This window comes from Physcomitrium patens, chromosome 24 (genome assembly GCF_059467195.1).
Source record: "Physcomitrium patens ecotype Gransden chromosome 24, ASM5946719v1, whole genome shotgun sequence".
NCBI lineage: Eukaryota > Viridiplantae > Streptophyta > Bryopsida > Funariales > Funariaceae > Physcomitrium > Physcomitrium patens.
In genome coordinates, this window is record NC_143433.1 from 2,401,623 (window position 1) to 2,424,718 (window position 23,096).

Genomic DNA, 23,096 nt, shown 5'->3' on the forward strand with positions numbered 1-23,096 from the left:
GCTTACCCATAAACTATTGTGAAATCTTTCTAGTAGTTTTTGTTGCTGTTCTTTATTTCCTATCACTTGTTGTGGCATTCCAATCTTTTTTTTGTTTCTTCTATAAAAACCCTATTTGAAGCAAAAATCTATTTGTTTTTTTTTCTTATTTTTTTCAATTTTTTCATAGACCAATTTTCTTATTTAGTCAAAGTACTCAAATAATAACCAATATTCAATAGTTTTCTTTACAAAGCTCTTCAAAAAACAACTCGTCTTTCTTGCTAAGATTTTATACTAAATAAAATTTTGATTCTACATCATCAATGTCTTCAACCATCTCATCTTCTCTTTCATATCTATCTCAAGACAATATATTTTCCACCAAATTATTCTTTCTAATAACATGTCTAAACTCTGGATTTAACAATTTTATATAAGAAATATATCTTAATATTGCAATATTTGGTATTGAATAATTAGTAATCATTCTAAGTAATGACAGGAAATTTATTTCATTTACCACGACCACACTAATCAAATAATCTTTTTAAAGTTTCATAGCCAAAATAACTCCTCATAATTTTCTTTTGACTTGCAAATATGCATGTTGACGGGTACTTAAAACTTTAGCTCCAAATTAAACTACAAATTTATTTCTACTTAAATTATCTTGATCTACAACCTATCCAATAGCAATTAGACTAGTATCTACATTAAGTATTTCTTGTCTATTACACTCATAATCAATTCTTCTTAAAATTGGAAGTATCAATAATAATACCTTTAGCTTTTGTATTATTTTAGTATGCTTTCTTTTCTATTTAAATCAATAACTTTTATATAATAATTCATACAATGAATCTATTATATGAGCATAATAAAAAATCCATATACAATAAAATACATAAGTACCTAAAAACCTACATACTTCTATTAATTAATCACATATATTCTTTATACTTCCAATTACATCAATTTTGCTTGGATCTAATTTTCTTCTATAAAATCCAAACAAATATCCAATAATGACAACTTATTATACTTCAAAGGTAGATTTTGCTTCCAAAAGTATAAAATGAACTTCTTCAAGTTGAGTTAAAATCTTTTTATAATCTTATATATGATCAACAACATACTTACAACATCCCCTTTCATCTAAAGTCTCACATTTTTTTCCTTTTTTACATCCTTTGATATGAATATCATCTAAAAAAGGCATAGTTTTATGAAGTATGAAGTCATTTAATACCTTCTTTATTCCATTCATCATATAAGCTTCTATTTGTGACAATATAATATCTAAACTAAAGTTTGTTGCATCTATTTTTATAGAAAATAACTTAACAAAGTCAACATTGTTATAATATGTGAAGTCTTGCTCAAGAATGCATTGCACACTTGACTGTAGAAGATAGAATAGAAATTACAACAACAAAATTTTAATTCTAATAGAATACTAAATAAAATCTAATTAAACCTTTACAATGTTATACAAGCTTTAATCAAATTCAAAAAAAACCTTAAAAAAGTTACAAATAAAATAATAAGAAATATTAAAAGAGTTCAAAAGAAATCCACAATAAATTTTAAAAGAATCCTTAAAAAATCCTAAAAAAATATTTGAATAATCAAACATATATCTTAAATTAATCTCAATGAAGTCCTAATTTAATTCTAGTTGAAATCCTAATGGACTTCAATTAAATCTTAGGCCAAATCCTAAATTCTAAACAAATCTTAAATCCTAAATCCTAAGCAAATCTTAATCCCTAAATTCCAAGCAAATTCTAAATTCTAAATCCTAAATCAAATCCTATATCCTAGTCTAATCCTAAACCCTAATCAAAATTTAACCAAATCCTAAAAAAACCTTAAATCCTAAATTTTAAATCTTAAATAAATTCTAAATTCTAAATTATAAGCAAATCATAAATCCTAAATCTTATGTAAATTTAAAATCAAATCCTAAATCCTAACCAAATCTTAACCAAATCCTAAATCTTAATCCAAACCTAATCCTAAATCTTAGTCTAATTCTAAATCCTAATAAAATCTTAACCAAATTCTAAATTCTAATCCAATCCTAATTCAATCCTAATCCTAAATCAGATCCTAATCAAAATCTAAGCAATTCAATCTAATCTTACTACAATTTAGAACTTCAATATCTATTGATTAAATCATTGATCTTGCTTAAAATTTTATATACTTCTCAATAACTAAGTTAGCAACAAGCATACAAATTTTGAAAATAATCATATTTACGAAATAGAAGGAAAATCTTAAAATCTGCTTGGATGTTAGTTGGCCTCTTACTCTAATCTAAATGTTAAACTTCTAGTGCTAATATCTCCCTTTTAAACCATTAAATTATTCTTAAATTTCACATATGTATAGAAAATCAAGTCTTTTATCTTTATATATAAACTTCTTTCCAATCCAACTAGTAGATTGTTGAAGATCTCAAAAATCCTAACTACCCCTCAAAGTCTAATTTCTAAGACCTCAACCTATTTGAAATTCAATAACCTTTAATTCAACTATTTGATTAAGCGCAAACTTATAGAATGTACTTTAAATAACTATTTACATAAGTCCTCAAAATTTGAACTATAGATCTATTATCAAACTTACAAAAATTTCTAAAACATAATATCTTTTTTATTTTATAAATTTCAGAATCACCTAAAACAACTAAAACTTTGTACATCTCTTACAAAGTTATTATATACTTAAATCACTCAAAATTAATCTTTAAAGAAAGTCTATCAAGTTTTCTTTCAAATCTTCTTTTTTAATTTGCTAAAATATCCTAGAGGTACCATAGGTACTGGATATTGTGTCTTAGAGTTTGATTTTGATCCAAGTTGATAACCAGTCCTCTTTGGGTATCAAATTTTTTTTTTGAATTAATTTTCAGTAAAATCAACTTCTAATTTCTTCTTATATATGCTCACATCTTTTATTTTTTAAATCTATTTTATATTTTCTTATTTATGGCCTTATAAAGTAAGTAGAAGTATAATTTTTTAAAAAGTAGCATTTATACCTTTAATTTTACTTTCTTTTGGACTATTATCTATCTTCTAAGATAATTTGCTATAATATTTGAAGTAAGATCTTCTATAATATAATAATTTTTTTTATCATTTTTATCTATTAATTGTGTTACATCATGACAACATCTTTGTTTAAATAACTTAATTTTCTTATATCCTATAGGTACCTTTAATTCTATAGCATCAAGTTCTTGTAACAAATATGTTCCATTTTTTTATACTAGTTTGCCAATGTAAGGCCTAAACCATATTCTTAAAAAAATCTTTGCTGTGCTATATTAGTTTATGATAGTAGTTTGAACAACGAACATCCAATCACTCTTTTGAATTAGTTTTGGATGCAATTGATGCTTTTTGTCAAATCTCTCATTGTTTTGTTTACTTACCTCTTTCAACTCCTTTATGGCTATATCAATGTCTTTGAGTCTTTTTTTAGGTTATTGAATTTATAATGCTAATAATTCTTTTCTTGTTAAACCATCTTCTCAAGGTAATACATCTCATGTTGATACAACCTCTTCTATTAATATTACCAATTTTTATCCATATATCAATTTTATTGGCATGTATCCTATAATCATACTATCAATTGTACAATCTACCTATAATATAAATAGTAATAACTTAGGCCAATTACCTATCTTACCTTTGTATGCTTTAATCAATGCTTTAATAATTAGAGAATTTTCATGTTCAGTCTTCCTATTCTTTTTTAAATTATATGTAATTATTAATGCAAGTTTAATGCCTATTATCTTAAAAAAATCCTTATGCTTTATTTACATCTAATTTCTCTCTATCTATAGTAAATTCTCTAATACAACTATATTAGCAAATAATTTCTTCTAATATAAATTGACATATCTCATCTGTAGTCTTTGTTTGAAGCACTCTGCCTTCTACTTGATTTTTCAAATCTTCTTGAGCAAGTACCAAATATTTCTTTTTTCTAAAATCTATTGATATTGTAATTAAATCAATTACTTATTTATAGTAAATTACTAATGGATATGTTAGATATAATCAATCTGAATGACTAATGTTTAAATATATTTAAAAAGTCTCACAAGATCTTATAAAATTTATCACACCCTTATACATGCGTTTCTACCAATATTTTTTTTTTAGCTTTGCAAATGTTGTTCAAATGCCTCAATGTCCAGTCCACCAATTTTCACAAAATTCTTGAATGATATTTTATTGAGTGCCATAGTTACATACAATCTATTGTGACACTCCACTCCTTTGTTTTGGATGCTTCCATAAAAATCCATTTTGAAAAAAATATCCATAAGCCTTCGTTAGAATTTTTTTAAATTCATAATCTATCCAATCTTCTTACTACTTTAATATACTTAAGTACTTTCCAATGTACAATCATTCACCATTATATAAATTTTTCAAAAATACTCCAAGTGGTGTAGCCAAATACAACCATTTTTTTTGTAAATAAAATTGAATAAAATTTGGTGCCAATATTTTTTTTTATCATCAATCGTACCTTCTTCATCATCATATTGTGCTCACAACAACATATCTATAACTACATTATTTTTTTTCAAAATAAAATTTAATTCTAGATTTATAGACTTAATGAATGCTATCAATCTTAATATTACAATATTTGGTATTGAACAAGTAGCAATCATATCTAATAATAGTAAAAAATATGTTTCAACAATCATAGTTGCACCAATCAAGTATTATTTTTTATTTTTCATTACGATTAATATGCCTTATAATTCTTTGTTGACTTGTACATAAGTCCTTTGATAAGGATTTAAAACCTTTGCTCTAAATCTAACTACATGTCTATTTCCTTCTTTATTATCTTATCAAATTATCCACTCAATATCTATTGGACTAGCATCAACTGTCAATATCACCGGCCTCTTTGAATCATAATTAATCTTTTTTAAAGTTGATGGTGAAGAAAGAAGTTTTTTCAACTTTTTTATTGCCATAATTTACTCAATGTTTCATTGAAATTTAAACTCTTTTTTTAATAAATAATATAATGGTTTTCTTATATGTACAAAATGTGGTAAAAAATGCATGAACTTTGAAGCCTTTTTTGAGTCCAAAATAATATACAAAAATTCTATTTACTAAATTTTTGATGTTTCAATAAGATATAGTATTATTTATTTGTTAATTGTAAAAAAATAGAGGTTGATAGAAAAAATGAAGTTAATTGTAGTTGGAATATGGTAGAAAATGATAGAAAGTTATTCCATTCTTGAAGCCATAAGTGATAGCGAAAGAAAAAGATGAAGAATTACTCTACTCTTGAAGCCATAAGTAATGGTGAACGAAGAAGATGGAGAGCTATTCTACTCTTCAACCATTACTCTTACAACAACAAATCATGTCATTTTCTATAGAATCTCTTTCAAAGGTTAATATGTCTAAGTTAATCAATTATTTTGTAAATATTTTGATTAATTAAATTATTAGGGATTAAAAACCTATGATTTAATTAAAATCCAGGTGATTTTTCATCACCTTGTGGCAAATGGATGCCAACCATTGGTCCTTTCCATAAAAGGCATTGGTTGGAAATTATAGAGGGTATAGGTTGACTTTTCAATGAAAAGTTGTACTACTTGCATGGATTAGCTAGTAAGAAGGCTCTTAAATTAGTTTTTACTTATAAGTTACTGGCAATGATAATTATCGATAAATGACTTGAGGGCTTGGATATATAAGAACTTCTAAAAGCCTTATTTTCTCTCTCTCTCTCTCACCTTTGGTTTGAGTCTTTGGTAGAGGTGGCCCATTGAGGCACCAAAGAGTTGTAGTATTTTTATTTATTATAAAATTATGTTATAAGTTGTTTATTCCATAGCCTTGTTGGTCCTCTTAAAGCTCAGTATTAGTGGAATTATTTTCTTTTTTAGACATGTGCATTGTATAGGAGAGAAAATTATTAAGATTAGGTCAAAGAATCATCAGTTTTGAAATTGAAATGAAAAATTTATGACAATTTGAAATTAGGAGGTTTTTTTTGTTACTACTGTTACTCTGTCGTGGTGGTGGTTGTTGCTGTTGCTCTATCCTTATGTTGTTTTCATCCAGTTATACCTATTTTCATCCAACCATACAATTTCTATCCAATAGTATTATTTTCATCCAATTATGTTGTATCCATCTCAACTGAGTCTGTTTTCATCTAATTATATTATTTTCATCTAAAATACTATTTCTATCTAATTGTATCTATTTTCATCCAATAGCATTGTTTCCATCTAATGGCATTGTTTTTGTCTAACAATACCTATTTTCATCCAACTACTTGTTCTATCTATTTTTTTCTCATCCAATTATTTCTATTTGCTAGTATTTTCTAATTCTTCTTTTTATTTTATTTTATTTGTTATCACTTGTTGTAAATTAAATGATAATCATTGCTTATAAGGTATTATCTAGATAATTATAAATAGATTGATTAACTAATCAACCATTAAAGTAATTTCACAATTAATCTTTACTACCTTCTGAACTTGTTCTAAAGTTATTTTTCCTCTTAAAGTAAATTAAGGAGGATTTATAGTTCACACCTTTGAATATTTGATGTATTTGAATATTCTTTCATCTTTTAAATTGTATCTACTTTTTCTATTAATGGCTTATATTTGTACGATTCATATATATGTTCTACCACCAAAACTTCTTTTACTCCAAATATTGATTTTGCTATTGATAAGATTAAATAAATCTTCTCTAACTTTGTCAAAATCTTCTCACAATCATCAATATGATCTATCATAAACTTTTTATATTCCTTTGAATCTAATGTTTCATCTTTTTTTTCTTCTTCACATTCTTTAATTAGTACATCATTTAGAAAAGATATTATTTTTTCTAAAATAAAATCTCTTAATATCTCATGCATTTCATTTATCATATATGCTACTAAATTTATAGTCCCTTGTGGTTATGTACATATTTTGATTAATTCCAATGGCATCTTCATAGTTGTCAAACTTTTCTTTGGATAAGCAATTAAAATTAATCATATTCCAAATAAAGATTGTTCTTTGAATAAATTATTTTATTTAAAAATATCTTTATAAATTTATCTATTATTAAACTAGAATCTATGTTCTTTATAATCACCTTATTTATCTATTTCATATCTTGAATAAACCTCAATATTCTATTTTTCTTAGGTATTGTGAATCATTGATTAGAATATGGTACAATAGATGGTTTTAAAATTTCTGTATTTATCTTCTTAAAGAGTAATTCAAAAACTTTACGCAAATGGACCTTTGAAATTGAAATTGGATTTAAATTCCATGGTTCATGTGGAATTGTGAAAATAACCATAAGTGCCACTATACTTAGATCCACACATCTTATTTCATTTGGTTCAAATATAAATACCTTGCTATGTGAAAAAAATATCTCTTTGAAACATCTTTCTTCATCTTTTGTTAAAAAGTCCTGACATCCAACTTTCAATCAATCTAATGTCAAATTATCTTTAAATTCATGCTTTATTTTCTTTGGATCTTTTAAATTGGATTGCAGAAAAGCCTTTTCAATCTTTTTTTTATAATTCTATGGTAGTAGCAATGCCACTAGTTTAATCTTCTTAGTAATAGTCTTGTATTTAATTTCCACTTTCACATCATATCTATCAACATACTCTTTCACCTCATTATAAAATTTCTTAGATTGCACATTTACTACTTTATCATCATCCTCAAAATCTAAATCCAATAATACTTGTAATTTATTCATGGTATCACCAAAGCCATTTTTTTCAAACATCTTCAATATGCATTCAACTTCATGAAGCACTCTACATTTTTTCAACTCATACTCAATATTTTTGATATTTTTTCTTTATTACTCTTCTTAAATTGTTTATATTTTTAAATAAAAAATATCCATCGTGTGATAATGTAATAATCGCTTCATCTCTTCTAATAAGCAAGAAGCTATTATTCCTTCCACAATTGCAATCCCACTTTATAATAGCATATAATAAAAATTCCTTATATGTTCATCTCTAAATTCTTTAATAATCTTTAATAAAATTTACTCTCTCAAACTCTCATGGTTCTTTTCTTGATTAATACATACAAACAAAAATTGTACCATTCTTATTCCATCTCGATTCCTAATCCAAGCATATATCAATTCATTATCCATAACTTTTATTTCTATACAAATAATTATAATATAAGGTTTTCCTACAATGATAGGATAAGTAAACATATCTTATACAAAGAAGTTTTTTTCATCACTAATATCTCCTATTATAACCTTCACATTTGGACATGCTCCATATAATTCTCCTCATGAATTATTTGCCATTCAAATCAACCATCTATGCTCAATATTAATAGGCCATTTTTTTTCTTTCATACAATTCTTTTGACAACAAATTTATTTCCATACTATGATCAGTTAATGCCACAATAGGTTCTTCTAAATTCTTTAACTTTATCAATGTCTTTATTGTTATTTTTTTCCAATAATTATGAGAATAATGTCTAAAAATTTGGATTTTTTTTCTTTTTTTATAATTCTTATATGTGAAACATTTCCAAATTCATAATCATTGTCTTCTTCATCTATCATCATTCTTGCCCCATGTTCATTTGAAGCCATATTTTCATCTAAAATTTGTTATTTTTTGTTAATAATATCTCTAATGATCTCATAGAATTTTATCTTTGACATCCTAAGAACTTCTTCTAATATAAATTCTACCTTGTCATTTAAAATGCACTCTTCTAAAATCTTCTTTAAATTTATTGCTTCAATATCCGATTGTAATTTATAAATAAAAGCTTTTACTTTTTCTTTGACAATTTTTTTTCTTTTATAGAAATATTCTTTGTTGTCTCTTCATGCATAAGATTTTTTTGTTGTTGTATTTTTTCTCTTATAGTTCTTTTTAATGGTCTTTCATTATTTTTATCTCTTATTTATATTTCTTCTATTAATGCTTCATATTGACTCCTTCCAATATGAGAATGCATCGATAATCCATCTATTAGATCATTCCACCTAGTAATTTGTCAAATATTATTGCCAATATATTTTAAATTATTTATAGAATTTTGTTTTTTTCTTTTCTGCATAAGACATTGCACTTGACCACAAAGAACTAGATTCTTCTAAAAATTCAAGATTTATGCTTAAACATTTGCTCAGACTTGCTTCCATCTAATATATTGATGCTTCCTTCTTTGAGTTTTTAAATGTATCTTTTATAAATACCTTTATTCTTTCTTTACCAAAGTTTGTCTTTAATTTTTATCCACTCTCTTTTAAATATATCATACAATTTTTTTAAAAAAAAAACCTTATTATATAATACTTCTATAAAATCTTCATATACCTTTCTTAAATAATCTATGCTATTGCACCAAATGTACTTATGTACTATACCTTCTATTGATCTTAACCTTTGTTTTGTTGATACTCTTGATGATTGCTCCTTCTCTTCAAATTTTGCAAATTTTATTTGCAAATCTTTTATCCCTTGTATAATTTCATCAATGCCCATTTTTTTTTTTTTTTTTTTTTTGATGTAGCCATTGAAGATTGAATTATAAATACAGAATTGATAATAGGCATTTTTACTTGAGATACTTACAATGGTCTTTGAATATCCACCCTATCTTTTTTCTTTTTTCTTTTATAAGTAATCCTACTACCCCTTCTACTTCCTTTTAATTTGTTGTCAATCCTTCATCTTCTTCTTTATCTTCAAGCAAGATTTTCAACTTCTCTTGCAACTCTCTATTAGACACTTAAAAAAAAAACTCTATTTTATTTTAAACTTATAATTTCCTTTCTTTCTTTGATAAATAAGAATATTACTTTAAAACATCTTTAATAATTTTTTTCTAAAAGATCCTTTTTAGGTCTTACAATCTATTTAAAAAATTATTTCTTTATAACTCGATTACTATCTTCTAAGAAAAATTCATCATTCAATGCTTGAGATAAATTCTCCCATGAACCTCCAAAATGTCATATAATAGACTTCACATGATTTCTTATCTCTGGTGCAATAGTTGGTTCAAATAATTGAATTATCTCTTTTTTTAGAACATGCTTCAACTCCATTTCTTTTCCATAGCACTTTAAATACTTTGTAATTTCCTTCCCTTCAAATTAATCAATCTTATCTAAAATCATCTAAAATTATTTATTTGCCATATCTTCTTTATCTTCTTTAATCTATTGCTATTAAATGAATAAGACAAAAGACTCAAACATACTTAGGGATTTGAAATCAAAATATATATCTTATCCTTGATCAGTATCTCTACTTGAAGCTTCATAGTTCTTTTAATTTTCTTGCCTTCTTTCTCTATAATTCAAATAATCTAAGAAAAATTCTAAATATCTTCCATCTAAAGCTTTTCATATTGGGTTCACCAAATATGTTGTATTACATGAAGTCTTGCTTGAGAATATACCAAGTACTTCATTGTAAAAAAATAAAAATAAAATTAAAATAATAAGATCTTAACAACTCTAATATAATCTTAAATAAATTCTAATTAAACCTTAATAATGTTAATGAAGCTTTAATAAAATTCAAAAGAAAAATTATAAAAATTATAAAAAAAACATAAAAAAATCCTAAAAAAATATTAAAGAAATCTTAAAATTTGAATAAGTGATGTTACAATAGAACATAATTTCTTTATTTAAGATACAACATCTTATCTTCTTATTTTGAGGCAACCATATATTATTGCAACTCAGATAGAAACAAAGATACTTGATGAAAGGTTTAGCTTGTGTTTGAATTTGTAGTGAAGATAGAAGGAGGGTAGTACAATTTTTGACTATACTTCCAAATCATAAGAAAAATCAAGAAAAATTAAGAGAAAATCCATTGCCAAGGGTTGTTGAAGAATTTAAGTATTTTTTGGAAATACAGCTAAAAAATAAGATTATAGAGGTACAAAAGAAGAGATACTCTTGCAAGATGTACATGCCTTTGATGGAAGATTTATTGGCATTTTGAGAATAGAAGTATTATGTAGAAGATTATTAAAGTCTTAAAAAAAAAAATTGTGTGATATTGAAAAAAATTGTATAGATTAAGAATATTGAAAGATAATGAAAAGATTACTAGTATTTATGAAGAAAATAAACTATAAAATATTTTGGAATTAATTGTATTTATTGGATTAGATAATGATGATAAATATATACTAATTTATTTAAGAGAAGTTTATGATATGATTAAATGTTTTCAAGCATCAAAGATTATAGTTGAGACAAATTATAAGATAATAGATAACAAGATAAAATCCATTGCTAGATCTTTGCCAAAAGATTCTAAAGAACTAATGGAAGAAGTATTAAGAGAAAGGAGCTTGAAGGATCTAAAAAATATTGGACATAAGTTCACTAAAGAGACTTTTGACAAATTGAAGATTGATTTTGATGGTTTTTTATTATTAGAAGAAATTATTTGCTTCAAAGAGATGTTGGCAAAACAAGGTAAATCATTTGCCTTTGAATCTTACAAAATTGGGTGTGTGGATCCAAATATTGTAACACCTATGGTTGTTTTCACTGTACCACATGTACTTTAGAATTTAAGACTAATTCTAGTACCAAGGACACATTTATCAAGCTTGCTCGAATTATTAAAAGAGAAGATGAAGATGAAGATTTTGAAATTCTTTTTTTCACCATATTATAGTTGATAGTTTACAATGCCTAAGAAAAATGGATTATTATAATTTATTTAAGATATGAAATCAATGAATGTGATAACTATTAAGAATGTAGGAATTGGACCTATAATAAATAAATTTGCTGAGACATTTGTAAGAAGAGCGATCTATTCAATGGTTGATTTGTATTTAGGCTATGATCAATTTCAACTTACAAAAAGGAGTAGAGATATGACAATGATGAGAAGACCACTTTGATTAATTAGAATATGTACTCTTCTTCAAGGTACAATTAATTCAATTGTGCATATGATGAATAGTGTCGTATGGCACGATTTGTAATTTGGGAATACACAGGGTATCTTACTATAGAGAGTTCAATTTTGGCATACATATGATGTCTTAGCTCCCAAAAATTCCTTTATTTGCACAAAAGTTCAAAATATAACAAAATCCTTCAAAACGTTTTTTTTCTCATAAAAAATATTTTTACCCTAAATTTTGAAAATTCATATATCTTGATCCGACAATTCAATTTTTTTAAAATTTATATTTAACATAGATTCTATCTTTAAGCTTTATTACAAAAAAAATGAACTATAAATCTACTATCAATCTTTTGGTATTTTAGAAATCCTAACAGGTGCTCTAAATCCTAATCTACAAGCATCTAAAAATTATTTTCCTTATATCTCAAAAACCTAAAATCCAAATGCCACAAAACTTATATACAAAGTTTTATTACATAAAAATACACATTTCTGAAAATTTTTAGCCAAAATCTTATCAAATTACATAAGAAATAGCTCAAAACACAACCACTAGTAATTCGGATTACTTACTACCCTTAGATTTGCAAGCTCTAACTTCAATCTCCAATATCTCGTTTATTAAAACTTGAAATCCATCAAATAGTATACCAAAAGTATAGCTGAAAGAGTGCTCTCTCCAATCCCAATCACCGATCTTCTATTGCTTTCTGTATGTATGCGTTATATCCAAAAGAGTGACAGTAGGTACAAAATCAATACCTCGACTTTGAGTGCCTATATCTCCTTCATAAAAACTTCAAATGACTCAAAATTTGCACCAAAACCATAGCCAAAATCCTAAACTTGTTGATCCTAGCCTTCAAAGCTCAAATTCTCCTAAAAGACTAACCCTGATCTCTAATATAGCCTCGAGTAGCCTCCTTGAAGCCAATTGGTCATGATTTTTGACCAATAGGAATGGAGATTTATATCATCCATCTCTATTCATTCATATGGGTGTCCTAACTACCTTTTTTTGCTACCAAAACCCCTCTTCAATTCCTTTTCATATAAGATTTATATATTATATGCCTTAAAGACCAAATAAAAGAACCAAAATAAGACTTTAAGTGTCACCAATATCTAACAAAGGTGACTCTAAATATTTAAAAGTTACTACTAATAAGATCAATTTCAAAATCACTATCAAAAGAAAATAAAGTTATATAAATTCTAATAGAAGCCCTTTTAAACAACCTCTTTTTGAGGTAGTAATCTATCCACATCCTATTGCCAACAAAATCTACTAATATGGTTTTCACCATGTTGTCTAGTATAGTATGTTTTAAATATATAAATACATTATTTTCTCATGGTAGCTAAATCACAACATGAAATCCACCCCCTTCAAACTTGTGCATCCTCCAGTATACACCAAGAAGAATCAAAGTTGTGGTTTGCATTACATTACCTCAACATTATCTTCTCCTTGATCCATTTCTTCTTCTTCATTTGTAAATAAATCTATATTTTTTCTAGTACCTTTACCTGTTTTATCATGATTTTGTTGCTTAGAAAGTTTTATATATTTTTCTGTAATTGAAACTTTAAGGTGTGTTCCATCCAACTCTCTTAATACTTATGTAGCATTATCTAAAATATTTAAATTCACATAAGGTCCAAACCAAAGACTTAAATTTTTTTGTAAGGTATTATGTTGGTTATCAAAATTGATATCATAAATAAGTACTAAGTCGTTTTCATGAATTTCTTGTGGCCTTAATTAATGCTGCTTATCAAATCTATCTTGGTTTTTTAAGCATACCTATTTCAACTTCTCAATTGCCTTTTCTATATCGTCAAGCCTGTTCTCTAGCTGACAAATTCAAATTATAAGAAATTCTTCTCTAAACATATTGTCTTGCTAAGGTAAAATATTCCAAGTAAATATTTGTTCCTCAATTGGCATAATAGGCTTTTGTCCTTGTATCAATTTTGCTCGCATATGTTCAATCACTGAACTATGAGTAGTATGGTGAGTCCATAGAGTAAATGATAATAATCTTAGCCATTCTTTTTTTCTCTCTTTGCAAGCTTTAACAATGGCTTTAACTATTGAAGGATGATCTTCTTCACTTTTAGCATTATCTTTAGGATTATATGCAGCTGTAAGTGTAAGCTTAATTCGACATCTTTCAAAAAACTTTCTTGCTTCATATGCATCTAATTCTCTACAATGAGCAATAATCTTCCTAATGTATCCATATCTATAAACCACATCTTCCAATAGAAATCTACAAACTCCTTTAATAGATTTTGTTCGTAGAGCTCTCTCTTCTACTTGATTAGATAAATTCTCTCATACCAAAATTAAGTATAACATTTGCTATAATTCCATAGGCATAGTGATTAGATCTACAACTCACTTATAATGTATTACAAGAAGATATGTGGGATGTAACTCATCTTTGTATCGAATCTCTCAATACATTTGACAAGTTTGGCATGATTCCATAAACTTCATCACATCTCTATATATATTATGCTACCAATATCTTTCTATGTATACATATTATGCTACCAATATCCATCTATTCTTTTTCATATAATTCTTCCAAAAATTATTTTGAATATTCATTCTCTCTTTAATGTATTCTAGAATAGAAGATAGTACCTATATCTTCAATCAAATCTCCTTCTTGTTCATATCTAGCCTAAGATAGCATACCTGCTACTAGATTATTTTTGTCTACTATGTACTTGAATTCAAGATTTAAAGATTTGATGTATGCAATCCATCTTAGCATGGCAATATCATGGGTATTAAAATTAGTGATCATTCCCAATAGTAGAAAATAATCTATTTCTACTATCACTAGTACTCCAATTAAATAATCTCTTTCAATCTTCATAGCTATAACTGTCTCCCAAAACTCCCATTTTACTTGTAGATAGTTTCTTTGTTGTTCACTTAATATTTTGGCTCCAAATCTTATAGCAAATATTTTTCCTTCTTTATCATCTTTTCTAAAGTCCACCCAATAGCTATTAGACTTGTATCTACTATAAGTATTATAGATTTTCCACCTTCATAACTTATCCTTTGTAGCACAAGAAGAAAAAATAATAACTGCTTTAGCTTTTGAATCGCTTCTGTATGCTTTTTTTTTCATTTGAATTTCTTTTTTTTTCATAGTAAACTATAAAGACGATCTGTTATATATGTATAATGACAAATCCATACATAATAAAATATGCAAGCTCCTAAAAATCTCCACACCTTCATTTGTGTGCTACAAATTTTTTTCATCCACTGTATAGCATCTACTTTATTTGGATCTGACTTGTGACCAAACCATCGAGAGAAATGTCCCACAATAACAACCTCTTGTACTCCAAAAGTGGATTTAGCTCTTGATAATATTAAGTGAACCTCCTCAAGCCATGACAACAACTTATTACAGTCTAAAATATGATTAGATACAAATTTATGGCACCTCCTTTGATCTATTGCTTCATTTTTTTCTACTTCCATACACCTTTTTAATTGAGATATCATCTAGAAAAAGTATAGTCTTTTTTGGAATAAAATCTTGAAGAACCTTATTCATTATATGAGCAATTGAGTTTGTTGCACCCTAAGAAAATGTGTACATCGTTACCATTCCTAAGGGCTATCTCATAGTGATAATATCTCTACTTCCTTCAACTAGTTGAAATTCATCCTATCCAGAATAAAGATTTCTAATAGAATAAATGGCTCTACTAAAAAATGTCTTTGTAAATTCTCCAATAATATTTCTAACTCCTATATTTTTGATGGTGACTTGATTCTTTGGTTGCATATCATCAACAAATCATAATGTCCCATTTTTCTTTAGTACTTTAAACCAACAGTTGGAGTATGGTGCAAATGATGGTTTTAGAATCTTCATCTGTATCTTTTCTTTCAAAAAGCTCTATTAGCTTAGGTAGGTGAGCTTTAGATACTAGAATTAGCCTTAGATCCCAAGGAATATGTGGCACCATAAATATAATCATTAGCACTACAACACTTGGATCTACACAACTAATTTTTGAAGGTTCAAAAACAAAAGTTCTTCCATATTTACTTAACATGTTTTTAAACTCTTTTTCTTCAACTGATAGAAGAAAATGAGTAGATCCTATTTTCAATTCTTTGAGTGTAATTTTTATAAACTTATAGCTAATATATTTAAGATTTCTTAAACTCTTTTCTCTTGAAGCTTATTGAACTTAGTGGTTGGAGTCATTAGACAATGGTATAGCTATAGGCTTTATTTTTTTCTCTACAATCTTATACTTAGTCTCAACTTTAACTTCATAATCTTAAAATATACATGTGGTTGAATACAATTTTCTTAAATATATTTGCACCACTTGATCTTCATCTCCTTGCTTAGCTTTTATAAGTTCATCCAAAAAATCTTCTAAATCCATCTCCATATATATACTTATTATCTTATCATCTTTATTAAGTAAATCCACTCTTTTTAGGTCTTTTTTAAATATTTGCACACTTTTTTGCTCCCATTTTTGCAAATCATCAAACTGTGTATATACAGCAAATCCATTCTTAGATAATTTTACAATACCTATACCAAAGATACTTTCTTTTCTGTGCAAGAATACCTTCTTTGATGTATCACTATATTTCCGCTGTCGTGTTGTAGTTTAGCTACTATATGAAAATAATTTAATTATGTACTTAATATATAATTTATTTAAATAACATGGTGAGAGCCATATTAGTAGATTTTAGTTAGTTGTAGAATATAATTTGATTATTAACTTGAGAAGAGGTTGTTTAAAAAGATTACTATAGAATTTGTATAACTTTAATTTCCTTTTGATAGTGGCTTTTAAGATTGGTTTTGGTTGATAGTAACTTCTAAACATTTAGAGTCACCTTTGTTAGACATTGGTGACCTTTGAAAACTTATTTTGGTTCTTTTATTTGATGTTTAGAGCATAAATTATGTAAATCTTATAAGAAATAGGATTGAAGAAGGATTTTGGTAGCAAAGGGAGTAATTAAGGCACCAATATAGATGAATGGAGATGAATGATGAAAATCTCCATTTCTATTGGTCAAAAATCATGACCAATGGGCTTTGAGGAGGCTGCCGGAGGCCATATTAGGGATTAGGGTTAGTTTCTCAAGGCCATCTGAGATTTGAAGGCTTGGGTTAGCAATTTTAGGTTTTTGGCTATAGTTTTGGTATAAGTTTTATATGGTTTGGAGTTTATATGAAGGAGATACAAGTGCTCAAAGTTAAGGTGTTGATTTGGGAGCTACTATCACTCTTTTTGGCATAACGCACGCGTACAGATAGCAATTGAGGATTGGTGATTGCAATTGAAGAGAGCACTTTTGCGGCTACACTTTTTGCATATTGATTGCTAGATTTCAAGTTGGAATGAAGGAGTTATTGGATTTTGAAGACAATGCATGCAATCTAAGGATAGTAAGTGATCCGATTTACTAGTGGTTGTGTCTTGAACTATATCTTGAGCAATTTGACAAAGTTTTGGCTCAAAATTTCAGAAAATGTGTAATTTCATGTAAGTAAACTTTATGCATAAGATTTATGATATTTGAGTATTGGATTCTTGAAATATTAAGAAAACTATTCTCGAGTGCTTGTAAATTAGGGTTTAAAGCATTTGCTGGATTTCTTAGATGTCAGAAGATTGAAAGTGAATTTATAGCTGGTTTCTTTTTTGTAATAAAAGTTAAAGGTGAATTCTACCTATCCTATAAATTTGAGACAAACTAAATAGTTAGATCAAGAGTTATGAATTTCTAAATTTTAGAAAAAAAAAACCCTTTGCAGGAAAAATATGTTTTGAATGGATTTTGTTATATTTTGAGTTTTATGCAAAATAAAGGAGTTTTGGAAGCTAAGACAAGATTCATATAAAGGCTTAAGCTACATTCTCTACAGCTAGATACTCAGTGTATTCCCAGAGAGCAAATCATACCATACAATAGACTTGGTGAACCCGACGTGAAATTTTTTGGAATAGAGAGTTTTGAAGAAATATTTTTTGGCTTTCTATTATGGAAGGGAGACAAGGAAGTGGTAGTAGAAATTGCACTAGGGAATCTCCATTGCAACTTGATCATGCTACAACTCAAATATTTTAAGCATTTATATTTTTTATGCAACAACAACAAGTAGTGGAATGGAAGGAAACAATAGCTACTAAAGCCTTGCAATTTGTTGTTGGTTTATTGGATCAATTTAATAGAAGAAATATTTCTAAGTATCTTAAGTATTATTCTAGAGAGATGGAGCTCAATAAAGTAGTGAAGAAAGACATGATCCTAACATTTAAGCTTATAGTTGTATTAGAGCTTCGTGAGCATATAAAGGGAATTATTGAAACTCATGGAGAGAAATGGGAGGATTTTATCCTTCAGCTAAAAGAAGAGTATTCTTTGGAAGATATAGAAAGGTTGACAAGAAAATCGTTTATGGAATGGGTCAATAAATCCAACAAGGGGTTGGTTGCAATAGAGTCATTCCGAGAATTTGAAAGACAGTTTCTTCAATTGTCTCGAGTGAAAAAGCTTACTTTTAAAAATGATAAGGTGGAGTTATTTCTTCAATGAGCTGGTAATGATTTATAAAAGAAGTTGGAATTATTATTGGAGTATAATACAGAGGACAATATACTTACTACTGATTAGAAGAAAGTCTCTGAAGCTGTGGGCATACTTGCTAAAAGAGAGTATTGGAGGGATAAGGTGGTAGTAAGGCAAGAAACTAGATCTCTACCAACTATGATACCTCGTAGGTAATTATGAGAACTTGCTATGTCAGTAAGTACTATTCCAATTCTTATGTCTACAGTTACACCACAGAAAGATGAAATTGATGAGTTGGTAAAAGAAATGAAAGACTTAAAAATCAAACTTGCAAAGCTAGAGAAAAAAGAAAGATTACCTAAGAGCAAATCTGTATCAAAGCCAAGATATATACAAAGATGGATTTGATGCAATAGTATTGAGCATCCTCAAAGGAAATGTGGAGATTTTGCTGATATTATGCTATAGGGAGTAATTTTATGGAAAGAAGGAAAAATTACATTGTGAGATAGAGGTGAGTTTTTCAAAACAAATTTTTGAAAAGGAGGGATGAAGAAGGTTTTGAAAGAGCATTTATCTCAACAGGCTATGGCATCAAGAGAGGCTATTACTTAAAGCATTAAGGTTATAAGAAAGAAGGAGGATGGTTTTGATAAACATATAAATATAGGGAATCTATAGAAGCATACTATTATTAGTATAAATAAAGTAAAAATAATCAAACAGAAATTACTTAATATATTCACAATGATTAAAAATGCCACAAGATGGAATGACCCTGTAGATACTATGTTTGTACATGATTATTTGGCAAAGTTCCAACATGAAGCTCTAATGGAGGTAAAAAAGAGAAGAAAAGAAATAGAAGAAAATTTTGAAAAGCCAACCAACAAGAGGAGATCTCAAAGGCATATAGAAACAAGACAAAATAAAGAAATACCTATTTCATAGGCTAATAGACCATCTAGAGCTAGGCCATCGACATCACACCCTAAAAAAGTGTTGTTCTCATTATGTTCAAGCTTCAATATACCAAAGCAATTGAACTAATAAAAGTGGATTTGAACATGGAAAAAGAATGGTTATATGAATTGGGACAGTTAGTGTCACAATTAACTGTACTCGAGCTATCTAAAATCAATTATCAAACTACAAAATACCAAGGCTTACTACTTCCATCTTAATTCAACACCTAATCCATTCTATGACTATCAATTCAACAATACTTCCATATTCTTATCTGTTGTCGTATTGTAATGCGACTATATGGTAAAAATATAAATAAAAAAGATATTATTAATATTTAGTCATTTTGGATGTTAAAAATATTGGCCAATTCCAGTGCCAATATTCAGGGTCAGTTAATGTCATCTCATCAGCGTCATCAAACCAAGTACCTTCCATACCAACAAAAAAAAAAGGATCATTTTTTAACCCTACATGGAACAAGCCTAGTAGGTATATACTAGTGGAGACACCCAATATGCATGATGGTGGTACAGGAAGACCACTTCGTCATTTTCGTTGTAGATTAGATTAGTCATTATGTCAGTGAATGTTCCAATCCCAAAGCCTGTGATGATTATAAGCCAATATTTAGGAATTGCAAGCAGACGAGGCATACTTATCACCAATGTAATATTCCGTCCAATTTCAATAAATGGTATCAGAAAGTCTAAAACCAAGGAAAAATTGAGGAAATAAATTAAGGTCCTCAAGTTTTTCTACTAAATCGGGTGGAACGAATTCCAGCCGTTCTTACCAAGAGTCAGAAAAAAGAGAAAGAACCAATTCAATATTTGGGTGAGTCTAATGTGAAGGACCAATTTGATCCAATTACGAGGATATCCAATCCAAGTCGTGATATGGGCCTCTTACCTAGTATGAGACTTGACTTGGTTGGACAATCTAATGAAGTCTCGAATATGGAGGCTTCGGTTCTATTTCAAGCTGTTCTGTTCTCTATGCCATTTCAGGAGAAACGTCCTTTTTGTGGAAAGATCCTCTTATAGATGGGAATTTTGGGGAAGCGCCATTGGCTGTTTTAATTCAAAGTCTAGAGTGGGAAAAAAAAGGACCACACGGAGTTAAAAAGGAGGAGAGGATGAAAAAAGGGGCATTTGGAGATCAGGATTTTGGGATTAGAGAGCTAGCTTCAAGCTCCGAAAGGTGTAGAATTAGGTTCATAGGGTTTGGGAGGACTTTTTGTAATTGTTGTTGAAAGTCAGTGTTTGTATTGGTGAATTGGATTTTTGCAATAAAATTAACGCTGATACTCTTGACTATTTTGTGAAATAAGAAAAACTTCTGCAGTTGAAATTTAGAGGTGTCTAGAGGGTTGAGTATGCCGAGTATATGTAAAAAATTGTGTTAATCTGACGAAATAGATAGAGGATATTTGACCATTAGCGTAAAGAGGTATTGGAAGTTAGCAGATTGGAATTGTTTAGGATTTTTGTAATATCTAGAGATCTACTAGCTAGAATAAGGTGACTTTTGGTGTGATAAGTCGAGGACTTCTAAGCAGCAGTCAAGATACATCAGTGTGGATTAACGACATTTTCTTGCAACCTGTAAGAAAATTGTATTGAAACTTCTTGAGCATTTGGAAGGCTTGCAAAGACACTAGTAGTAGAAGTTTACAACCATCGGACGGTTATATTGAGAATTATAGCTTATCGAAGCTCGTTGTCTAAGATTAGGGTTAAAAATAAAAAATAAAAATAAAAATAAAAATAAAATAAAATAAAATAAATAAAACTAATAAATAATAAAAGACTTGTGCTTATAATATCTTGAAGTTATTAAAAATAGTATTTCTAAGTATTTTGGAATGGGATTAAGCTTTTATATTGAAATCCTAAATAGTTATATTTAGATGATTGAAACCCACTAGCCTATTCAAATACTTGTAAAATATTATTTTATCTTCCACAGCCAGATGCTATCGTATTACTTACTTTCCTGCTCGAGAACACACCGGATGTCTGGCCATAGAAGGTAGTATAGAGATTCGCTAATATTCAAGCAATCTATCAGTTTTTGACTGTTGGAATATAAACGATTAGAAGAATATATCATAAATCTATAAGGATGTCCTTCGACTGCTCGCCAAAATCCTTTTTGCCCCAGCCAGTAGGTCTCTAGACATTACAGAGAACCCCAAACAATCCAATCTGCTAATCTCCGATACCGCTTTATACTCATGGCCTTGTATCCACTGACTGTCTTGTTAGATTAACCCAAAAATTTTCATTCACTCCGCATACTCAATCCTATAGACACTCTTTTAATTCTTCAATCACAGACGTAACTTCGATTTCACAAAACAGTCAAGAGTAATCACACCCACTTCATTAAAACCCCAATTCATCAGTACAACACATCGACCTTTCAGTATTGATCGCCAGAAGTCTTCCTAAAACCCTATGAAGAAAAAAAACCCCAATTCTCTGTCTTTTTTCCCCCCAAAGCATGAAGCTAGCTCTCCGACCCTTAAAACCCTGATTCTCTCCCTCCATTTCTTAACCTATCTTCCCCTTTAACCCTAATTCTCTCCTCTTTTAAATCCTAGCCTCTGAATTTCTTCAATCTTCTGTCTTAGATCAGGAATTGGTTCCGCCATCAGAGCTTTCTCCTCCATTTTTTTTTCCTTTTTAAAGGTTTTTTTTCTAGAAATAACGTTCCTTGAAACGGCACAAAGAATAGGACAGCCTGAAACGGAATCGAAACCCCCGTAATCGGGATCACATTGAGTCGCCCGACCAAATCAAGTTTCATATTAGATAAGAGGCCCGTAATAAGACTTGGATGTTCCCATAATTGGATCAAATTGGTCCTTCGCGTCAAGCTTGCTCAGTCATCAATTTAGTCCTTTCGATTCTGTTGACTCCCACTATTGGACTCGAACGGAGCATTTTGTTACTGGTAAGTATGCCATGACTGACTGTGATGGGGTATCTGAACTAGCCCCTGAATATTGGCACTAGAATCGATCGTTGCTCCCAATATTCGAGGTAATTGAATATTAATAAAAGTCTCATTTTTTTTATATTTTCACGGTACACTCATGTTACAACATGACATCCACCCCCTCTGAACTTGTGCATCCTCTGGTATGCACCAATTTATTCAATTGATGTTTGATTTATAATATATTTTCTACGTCTTTGTCTAGTTTGTCTTCGTCACTTTTATCATCCAAATCACTTTCATCTTCTCGCTGTGGAATCTCTATACCTTCATTAAGGTCTTCCATATTCATCTCCGCATGTCTTCGTTTAAATATTTTTACTCGCTTCCTTGCAATTGGTATTTTCAATTTTATACCATCTAACTTCCGTAATGAATAAGTCGCATTATCATAAATAATTGTTACCACATATGGTCCAAACCAACGTTTTAAAAATTTCCACAAAGTACTATGTTGATTATGGAGACTATTGTCATAAATAAGTACTCAGCCACCTTCTTCAATTGCTTTAGGTCTCAATCAATGTTGCTTATTGAATCGCGCTTT